Source organism: Podarcis muralis, chromosome 12 (assembly GCF_964188315.1).
Source record: "Podarcis muralis chromosome 12, rPodMur119.hap1.1, whole genome shotgun sequence".
Lineage (NCBI taxonomy): Eukaryota > Metazoa > Chordata > Lepidosauria > Squamata > Lacertidae > Podarcis > Podarcis muralis.
Window position 1 is genome coordinate 50,855,525 of NC_135666.1, and position 10,091 is coordinate 50,865,615.

Below are 10,091 nucleotides of genomic sequence, written 5' to 3' on the forward strand. Positions count from 1 at the left end.
TAGGACCACAGGCCTTCCAAGTGTTCCTATTTTCCGGGACAGTCCCAGATTTACAGAAGTCATCCCAGTTTCTGACATGATCCCAGAATGTTCCACTTTTCCTTAGGATGTCTCTATTTTCATTGGAAAAATGTTGGAGGGTATGGAGCTATGCGATCCCCAAGCCAAGGAGATAAGTAACTGTACAACCTTTAGAAGACATCTGAAGGCAGCCCTATATAGGGAAGAGTCTTAATGCTTAATGTTTTATTAAAGAGTGGCTGGGGCAGCCCAGTCTGATGGGTGTGGTGTAAATAATAAAATTATTATTATGGCATAGGACGTCCCTGTTTTCCTTGGAGAAATGTTGGGGTTGTTTATTTATTTATCTAATATACTGCTGTCGGGATGCTGTCAGCGGCTCCTGGCTGGTTGCCCAGGAAAGTATAAAGACAAGGAGAAGTTTCTTGCCGTCTTTTTATTTCAGTATTACAGAGAGAGGCTATAGAACCCAGCCTCTTGGATAATGGCGTTGTCCTGAGTGAATCTTCACCTCCCATCTCTCCCACTTCCTCATTCGTCATTCACATCACCTCCTCTATGGGTGCCACCAACTGCCCTTTGTCTTTGAGCTCTTTGCTCTCCTACTTTTAAGGCTCGTCGGGTTCTGGGAGATGGAGGGTCTGGAATACTTTCTAAAGACTCTGTGTCAGCAAGCTGCTGCTCCGGTTCTCCTCCTCCTCCCCCATTATATCCCAACTTTCCCCCTCATCTGCCTCTGAGCTGTGACCTCCCACAAACCCCTGTTGTAAATCTATACGGTCTCCCTCTTCCTCCTCCCTGGAAGGTTCAGGATGGGGAGGCGGTCTCCACCATTCTTCCTCTGCCCAGTCCCTGACAACTGCCCTAGACCCGGAGGTCTCAGGGCGGTTCATAGACCATGATACCTAAAAAGCTTGTTTCACTCCTAATATACCCATTCGATTGCTGCACTCTGCAGGACAGGAGCTTCTGTGGAGATCAGCTCATCAGGAGACGTTCTGTAGGATGCAGAAATTGAGCCTGTAGTGTGGCAGCATCAAACCTTTTGGAGCTCCCTCCTGTTACATCTCAGAAAAGTGCCACCTCTATTGTCTTTTCAGACCTGTTCCAGACCTTCCTTTTTCAACAAGGCTTTTAACTGGAGATTTTTACTCCGGTCTACATGTGCATTTGAAATAGGGTTTATAGATAGCATTGCTCTAATTGCTCTTATATGCAGCAATGTCTGATGCATGTTTTTAATGGTGACATCACTTTGAGATGGTTCATAGGAAGTGATTCAAAAATGAAATAAATACATCAATGTTCAGTACAGTGGTACCTCTGGTTATGAACTTAATTTGTTCCAGAGGTCCGTTTAATATTATTATTATTATTATTATTATTATTATTATTATTATTATTTATTATTATTTCTACCCCATCTGGGGAAACCCAGCCACTCTGGGAGGCTTCCAACAAAGATTAAAAATACATTACAACAGGGCTGCCTTCAGATGTCTTCTAAATGTCAGGTAGTTGTTTATCTCTTTGACATCTGATGGGAGGGCGTTCCACAGGACGGGTGCCATTACCAAGAAGGCCCTCTGCCTGGTTCCCTGTAGCTTTGCTTCTCGCAATGAGGGAACCGCCAGAAGGCCCTTGGCACTGGACCTCAGTGTCCGGGCTGAACGATGGGGGTGGAGACGCTCCTTCAGGTACACTGGGCCAAGGCCATTTAGCGCTTTAAAGGTCAACACCAACACTGAAACCATTCTTATCCTGAGACGCGCTTTCGCTAATGGAGTCTCCTGCTGTGCACACGCCTCCAGCACACGATTTCCGTTCGCATCCTGGGGCAAAGTTCACAACCAGGAGCAGCTACTTCCAGGTTAGCAGAGTTTGTAACCTGAAGCGTTCATAACCAGAAGTGTTTGTAACCAGAGGTACCACTGTATGTGCTTGACTTCATTTGTCTGTCTGGGCTGAATAGGTATATGTGATCACCTGGGAACACTCCACCATAAGCCCAGGCCTCCAATTAGCCCGGAAAGTGCTTAACTTTTGAAAGGTGGTAAATCATTTCTGTTACGTTTGGGGCATCCTCCTGCTCATTCAGCTGCGTGGGACACTGGATGGGACATGGGCCCCAAAGTCCTGCCCCGATGACACCAGTGATGGCTTACTTCCAAGGAAATGTGTAGGGAGTTGTGTTATGTACCTTGGGAATTGATTGGAATCCCTTCCGGAAGTCCATTCGACTTCCCAAATGTTCGGAAACCAAAGCGCAGCTTCTGATTGGCTGCAGGAAGCTCCCACAGCCAATCAGAAGCCGCAGAAGCCCCGTCGGATGTTTGGATTCCAAAGAACGTTCACAAACCAGAACACTCACTTCCGGGTTTGCAGTGTTCAGGAGCCGAAACGTTCGAGTTGCAAGGCGTTCAGGATCCGAGGTACGACTGTACTGGATTTCTGGCAGAAACTGTCAACAAGCTGGGTGAGTGGTTTAAATTTTTTTTATGAGGCCTGGGAGCCTGCTCAGAGCAGTAACAAACCTTTCCAACCAAGCCACACTTCTGACTCAGTTCTCCAGGAGATAATTGTTTTTTCTTAAAGGGCCTAAATATTCAGTGGATAATGAAATTATAATACAATTCTGACACCTTTGGTTTTCATCCTTCCTGTGCTTTTTTTTGGCATTGTCTTTTATGAAATTATTTGGAGGTGTTTGGGGCAAGTTTATAAAAGTTGGGATGTAGGTGTTTTAAAACACTCCAAGTCAACCTGGTGCCTTCTGGGTGTTTTGGGCTACAACTTCCATCAACCTCAGCCAGCATGGCTTTGCCGGTTGGGGCTGATGCGAGTTGCACTACAAGAGACATCTGGCGGGCACCAGGTTGGCAAAGGCTGTTTCAAATAAGCAAACAAATGAACGAATGTGTCTGTAAGATCCTTTTGGGGCATGTGCAGCCATAAAACTGAGAGAGAATGGCAAGTGAAACGAAAAGTCAAGAATGGAGTGGGAGAAGGAGAAATATACCGCATTTTTCGCTCCATAAGATGCACCAGACCATAAGACGCACCTAGTTTTTGGAGGAGGAAAACAAGAAAAAATATATTCTGAATCCCAGAAGCCAGAACAGCAAGAGGGATCTGGCTTCTGGGATGGCCTCTTGCTGTTCTGGCTTCTGGGATAGACACATGAAGCCTCTTCAGAGCAGCGGGAAGAAGGCTCCCCCAAGAACCGCACTCCCTTTAAAGAGCGTGCAGAGCATGTGTGCGGTTCTTGGGGGCTTTTCCCTGAGGAGGGAGAAGGGCAGCCCTTCTCGGGGAAAAGCCCCCATGAGCTCCACATGGCTCTTTAAAGGGAGAGCTGAGCAGAGCCTCCCGCCTGCATTCACTCCATAAGACGCACACACATTTCCCCTTAGTTTTTAGGAGGGGGGAAGTACATATTATAGAGCGAAAAATACGGTAGTTGGACAATATAAAGGTAAAGGTAAAGGTACCCCTGCCCATACGGGCCAGTCTTGACAGACTCTAGGGTTGTGCGCCCATCTCACTCTATAGGCCAGGGGCCAGCGCTGTCCGCAGACACTTCCGGGTCACGTGGCCAGCATGACAAGCTGCATCTGGCGAGCCAGTGCAGCACACGGAACGCCGTTTACCTTCCCGCTAGTAAGCGGTCCCTATTTATCTACTTGCACCCAGGAGTGCTTTCGAACTGCTAGGTTGGCAGGCGCTGGGACCGAGCAACAGGAGCGCACCCCACCGCGGGGATTTGAACCGCCGACCTTTCGATCGGCAAGTCCTAGGCGCTGAGGCTTTAACCCACAGCGCCACCCACGTCCCAGTTGGACAATATGGTACAGTTTTATTCAGTAAAGCCACAAGCTGGCAGAGTGCCACCTACAGCATATGCCAGGTTGTGGCTAGCGTGACATACAGAAGGAGAGAAACAACTGGGGCATTTGGATCCCAGATCTCTGTTCCAAGTACCTATGGCAAACAACATAAATAACTGACAGTATCACTTAATGAATCATTGATCTCAATATCCTAAAGGCACAGATATGTCGCTGTGAATGTATGACCCAACCTACATCAGGAAGTTGACTTCAAGAGGCAATTATTTCTGTGCTTGATACAGTAAGAAGATGCTATTCTCAGTTAAGCTGAGCAAAAAAGACAGTTTCGGTTCGTTTTATTTGATATAGGTGCATAAATACTGCAAGCATTATTAAGTCCCTTTTGAATTTTAAATGCATCTGCTTGAAAATGAGTTATAATTAGGGGGGGGAATGAAACAGCCCCTTCCCCAAGGAATAGAGGGTGAGGAGGGACAAAGGACACAGGAGAAATTTCCCCACCGTCTACTAATAGCGTTTATATAACACATCTTTCAAGACTCTTCACATAAATTATCTTGTCATAACGAATGCACGCTAGCAAATTTCGTTTCAGCTGCCATCTCCTTGAGATGCACAGAGAAGTACCATTCTGATTTATTCACAAGGAGGAGGAAAATCAGAGGCTCTAGTGCAATCCAAGGTGGGTTGTGAGGGTCTCACTCAGATGACGCCTTCTTGTCTCCACACTTCCTGTGAATCTGGCTGCTTCCTCGCATTTGCAGATATATGAAAAAAGGATTTGGACAATCTCCGGGGCCCATAGCTAACCTATGACACATGCTGGAGCATTAATGACAAGTTAGATGGTTGCAACACAGTGGCAATATTTTTTAACAAAATTCATATCTTTATTTACTCCTTTCCTATCCATGCTTCTGTTTAGACCTTTATTTCTATTCCATTGTTAGAGCACTGGCGTTACATGCTGAAGGACAATTGCGCAGCCATTCTGACTGCTGCGTTTGTTTCCTCCCTTATTCTGTCTGTGTTCTGATATGGTTAGTTTAATTTCCAATGCTCTGTTTGGAATGGGGCAAGCAGCGTGAAATCTGGCTTTTAGAGCAGACTTGCATTTAGCGGCTCACCAGATCGCCACAGGTGACCAGAAATCCCATGCAGACACCTCTCTCCTCCAGCAGCTGTATCTGCTAGCTGTAGAACAAAAAAGAGCATCTCCCTCCACAACCAGCATGGAAATGTTAGAATTCCCGCTCTGTGATTGCAGTCATGGGATTTTTGTCTATCACATGACAGTATGTGTTTTGACTCCACAGAGTGGAAAGTGACGGAGACAGAATTTTGTGTTACTGTGTTCCGTAAAGTGGGACTATTGTCCTTTGTTCTTTCTCTCTTTGCTGTCTGATGCTAGAGAGAGAGGGAGCCATGTTGCAGTGCTCCGTGTGTGTTTATATGTAAATAAAGTAGATTTGCCAAAATGCTGAGTTGCTGAGGTCTGTTACACAAGCTGTGAAGACTCTGCGGATCCCTAAGTGTGCCCATGTCGGTTGGCATCAGTCGCTGTGATGTTCAGGCTGAAGAATGCTTTTGAAACTCCCAAACGATCGACCAGGAGGGAGGGAACATGCCAGTCGGGCATGTGTCTCTGCCAGGGTCCTACACGAGAGTAGGACGAGCTCTGAAGAGGAAATACATCAGGATGGCTTGGTGCGGTGAAGTAAATGGGGATGGAGGAAGAACCACTCTATCCCCCAGCACACTAGGTCAGCGGTAGCGAACATGGTGCCCTCCAGATGTTATGTACTACCACTCCCACCATCTTTGACCACTGGCCATGTTATTTTGAGCTGATGGGAGTTGTAGTCCCCAGCTTCTGGAGGGTATTGTGTCTGCACACACCTTACTGAGAGGCTAAATCCTGATTTTTTAATACTTAGCTGCAAAGCAGGGTCTTCCCCTCCTCTACGACCAGCATGGAAATGCAGGTTATTGTCCTCTAAGCTACTAAGGTAAAAGGCAAAGGACCCCTGGACGGTTATGTCCAGTCAAAGGCGACTCTGGGGTTGCGGCGCTCATCTTGCTTTCAGGCCGAGGGAGCTGGCGTTTGTCCGCAGACAGCTTTCCGGGTCATGTGGCCAGCAGGACCAAACTGCTTCTGACGCAACGGGACGCTGTGATGGAAACCAGATCATACGAAAATGCTGTTTACCTTCCCACTGCAGCGCTACCTATTTATCTACTTGCACTGGTGTGCTTTCGAACTGCTATGTTGGCAGGAGCTGGGACAGAGCAATGGGAGCTCACCCCGTCGTGGGGATTTGAACCACCAACCTTCCGATCAGCAAGCCCAAGAGGCTCGGTGGTTTAGACCACAGCGCCACCTGCTAGTGTTCTGTGGGTGGGTCAGGACCCACTAGCACTTCACAGCCTGATCCAATGTATATCCTGATCCATGTTTGGGTTAGAAGTAGGTCCTGGGTCTGAAAAGGTTAAAGACTATTGCTGTAAGAAGGTAAGAAAAAAAAAATGCAAACTAGTAATTTTTTGTGGGCTCATTAAAGGCTGCTTTATTTATTTTTTACCTGCTAGGCTTCTCCTCCTCCTTAACATTTTCAAAATAGTACTTTAAGATGTTCAAATCCCTTGACATAAATCTCTCTCTCTTGTCATTACAACAACTCAGGAAGGTAGGTCAGTATTCTTTAATCCCCATGCTGCAGATGGAAGGCTGACTTAATAATGGCTTTCTTGAGGTCACACAAGAAGCCCATCCATCCATTAGGTTGCAATCTTAGGCATGCTTAGCTAGGAGTCAGCCCCATTGAATACAGTGGCACTTACTTCCAGGTAGTATTTGTGGCTGCCTTCCGTTTCCAAATATTTAAAGGCTGAAATCATTCCCAGCTGTCTCATGCAAATGTAAACATGATCTTCCCTCTTTCTCCTCTAGTCCTTCAGATCTTTCCCCCTTCCATGTATATTTCTGATGAGGCCTTTCAACCTGTGACCTCTCCAGAGACTGTCAACACATTTTGGTAGATTTGAACTGCTATGTCAACAGCCATAGCTATCTAAACCCGAAAGCGAGGTGGCTGCTTGCGAGATCCGATCACAATGTCTTCATGTCACGGTGGGGTGTTCAATAAATTGACGAGCAATGGCTTTTGCATTCTGACCCCAAAAACACGGCTTCTGGGGGCAGTTGACTGGAAGGTTTTCTCATATCGCCTTTCAGAGATGTGCAGCAGGTTTTGTATTCCAAATAAGAGCAAGCAAACAGAGCTAAAGGAAGATTCAGATATTAATCCATTCAGTAAACACATGGCATTGCTGCCCCTTCCCTCAGAATATGGAACAAAATGTATAATGGATTTGCTTCTCAAAATAGTCAATAAATACCAGAATTGTCAAATTACCTAAAACCACAAATCATTACATAGCAATTTAAATACGTTACTTGCCACATAGGTCAAGCTTCACAATAGCATTGTATTTTTTTTTTTTAATAATTTTTATTAATTTTCCAAACATGTAATAAAAACAAACAATAAAACAAAACAAAACATACAAACAAATAAACATGTATAATTTCATAAATTCATTTTCCTTCACCTTATTTCCCGGACTTCCCCATACCTCCCTTTTTCTGCATCCTTATTTTTCCCTTTTAACAGCAACCCTCCATTTAGTTAATTAACTCATCTTCATTATAATTCCCTTAAATTTATGATTTACAGCTGCAATTCTCTGTTTCTTAACACCATAGCATCTCAGCACTCCTCAATGTTACAACAGTTTTTAAGGTATATTTTAAATTTCTTCCAGTCTTCTTCCACTGTCTCATTCCCCTGGTCACGAATTCTGCCGGTCATCTCTGCCATTCCCATGTAGTCGATCACCTTCGCTTGCCATTCTTCCAGAGTAGGTAGCTGCTGCATCTTCCAATACTTTGCCAGAAGAATTCTTGCTGCTGTGGTAGCATACATAAAGAAAGTTCTGTCCTTCCTTGGCACCAATTGGCCCACCATGCCCAGGAGAAAAGCCTCTGGTTTTTTGGAGAATGTCCATTTAAGGACCTTTTTAATTTCATTGTAGATCATTTCCCAGTAGGCTTTAATCTTCGGGCAGGTCCACCAAAGGTGATAGAAAGTACCTTCAGTCTCATTACATTTCCAACATTTATTATTGGGCAAATGGTAAATTTTTGCAAGTTTGACTGGGGTCATATACCATCTATAGATCATTTTCATTATGTTTTCTCTTAAAGCATTACAAGCCGTAAATCTAACACCAGTGTTCCATAACCTTTCCCAGTCATCAAACATAATGTCATGACCTATGTCTTGTGCCCATTTGATCATAGCTGATTTTACTGTTTCATCTTGTGTATTCCATTTCAGCAGCAAATTGTACATTCTTGACAAGTTCTTAGTATTGGGTTCTAACAATTCTGTTTCTAATTTTGACCTCTCCTTCTGGAAACCTACTTTCCTGTCCTGTTTAAATACCTCATTGATCTGAAGGTAGTGCAACCAGTCTCGTACTTTAAACTTTAATTTGTCATAACTCTGTAATTTAACCCTTTCACCATCTTGCTCTAAGATTTCACAGTATTTTGGCCATTTGGACTCCATATTAAGTTTTTTTGTCTCTTTAGCCTCCATTGGTGATAGCCACCTGGGAGTTTTACTTTCCAGTAGATCTTTATATCTTATCCAAACATTGTATAGTGCTTTCCTGACAATATGGTTTTTAAAACCTTTATGCATTTTTACCTTGTCATACCATAAATATGCATGCCAACCAAATCTGTTATCGTACCCTTCCAGATCCAAAATGTCTGCGTTCTCAAGAAGCAGCCATTGTTTCAGCCAGCAAAACGCTGCCGATTCATAATAAAGTCTCAGGTCCGGCAGGGCAAACCCCCCTCTGTCTTTTGCATCAGTTAGGATCTTAAAGTTAATTCTGGGCTTTTTGCCCTGCCAGACAAATTTTGATATGTCTTTTTGCCACCTCTTGAAACAGTCCATTTTTTCCAGGATCTGGAGTGTCTGAAATAAGAACAACATTCTAGGCAATACATTCATCTTGATGACAGCAATTCGGCCTAACAAGGACAGTCTCAACCTTGACCATATTTCTAGATCTTTCTTCACCTCTGTCCAACATTTATCATAGTTGTCTTTAAAAAGATTCACATTTTTAGAAGTCAAATTCACACCCAGGTACTTCACCTTTTTTGTTATTACTAAACCTGTTTCACTCTGAAACTTCTCTTTTTCTGCCATTGTTAAATTTTTCTCCAACACTTTAGTTTTTTGCTTGTTCAATTTAAATCCTGCTTCACAATAGCATTGTAAGGCAAATTGCTACAGCTCCAATTTTATTGAGGGCCAATTCAAATCTAGTCTAGTCAGTTCGTTTCTATGCAATGAGTGCTCTGTGGTTTGTTAAGGGTAGTCCATTTGTTAAGCGTGCTGTGAATTGATAGTAGATTCCTCTCAAATTTCAATAGAATATTATTTCCTATTTCAACTCTTGGCTTATAGCATCTTCAGACATAACATTGAAATGAACAGGAAATGAACGTTCCTCACACATCCTGTTTTCCCTTACTGACATTAACTGAAATATCCCCCTCCCCATCCTTTTTCTTCCAAACCATAGTAGTAGGACCTCAAATGGCAGATGTTGAGGGAGCAGCATTCCCACCGCCAAACATTATCTCCTTAGCCTCCAGACAATGGTTGGACATCAAAGCTATGTGAACCACAAGTCTGTTGGGCATCCGCTAAACTAGCCCGCTGCCCCCAAGTTCCCTGAAGAACGCTTTCCTCTTGCCCGTGTTGAAGGAAAAGACAACAACTAGTTCATTCACGGAATGGACAGGACATCATGTTATTTGCTAGGGTTGCCATATTTTGAAGAGCAAAAAAGAGGACACTATGATGACTCTCATTTTAAATACCCTACTGGATGTTGGCTATAGGAGCTGTGGTATATTGCTGAGGAAGGCAGGAGAAAAGAAGAGGAAAGCAAATATTCAGCCACCAGTTATGTCTATGTCTCATCCAGAAAGCATAGCCAGAGACAGTTTGGCAAATTTTAAAAATCCACCTGGGCAGAAATTTTACCCATGAAAAAGAGGACGTGTCCTGGAAATAGAGGACACATGGCAACCCTAAAAATTGTCTTGGGCTGGTCCTGTAGGTAGATATGGAA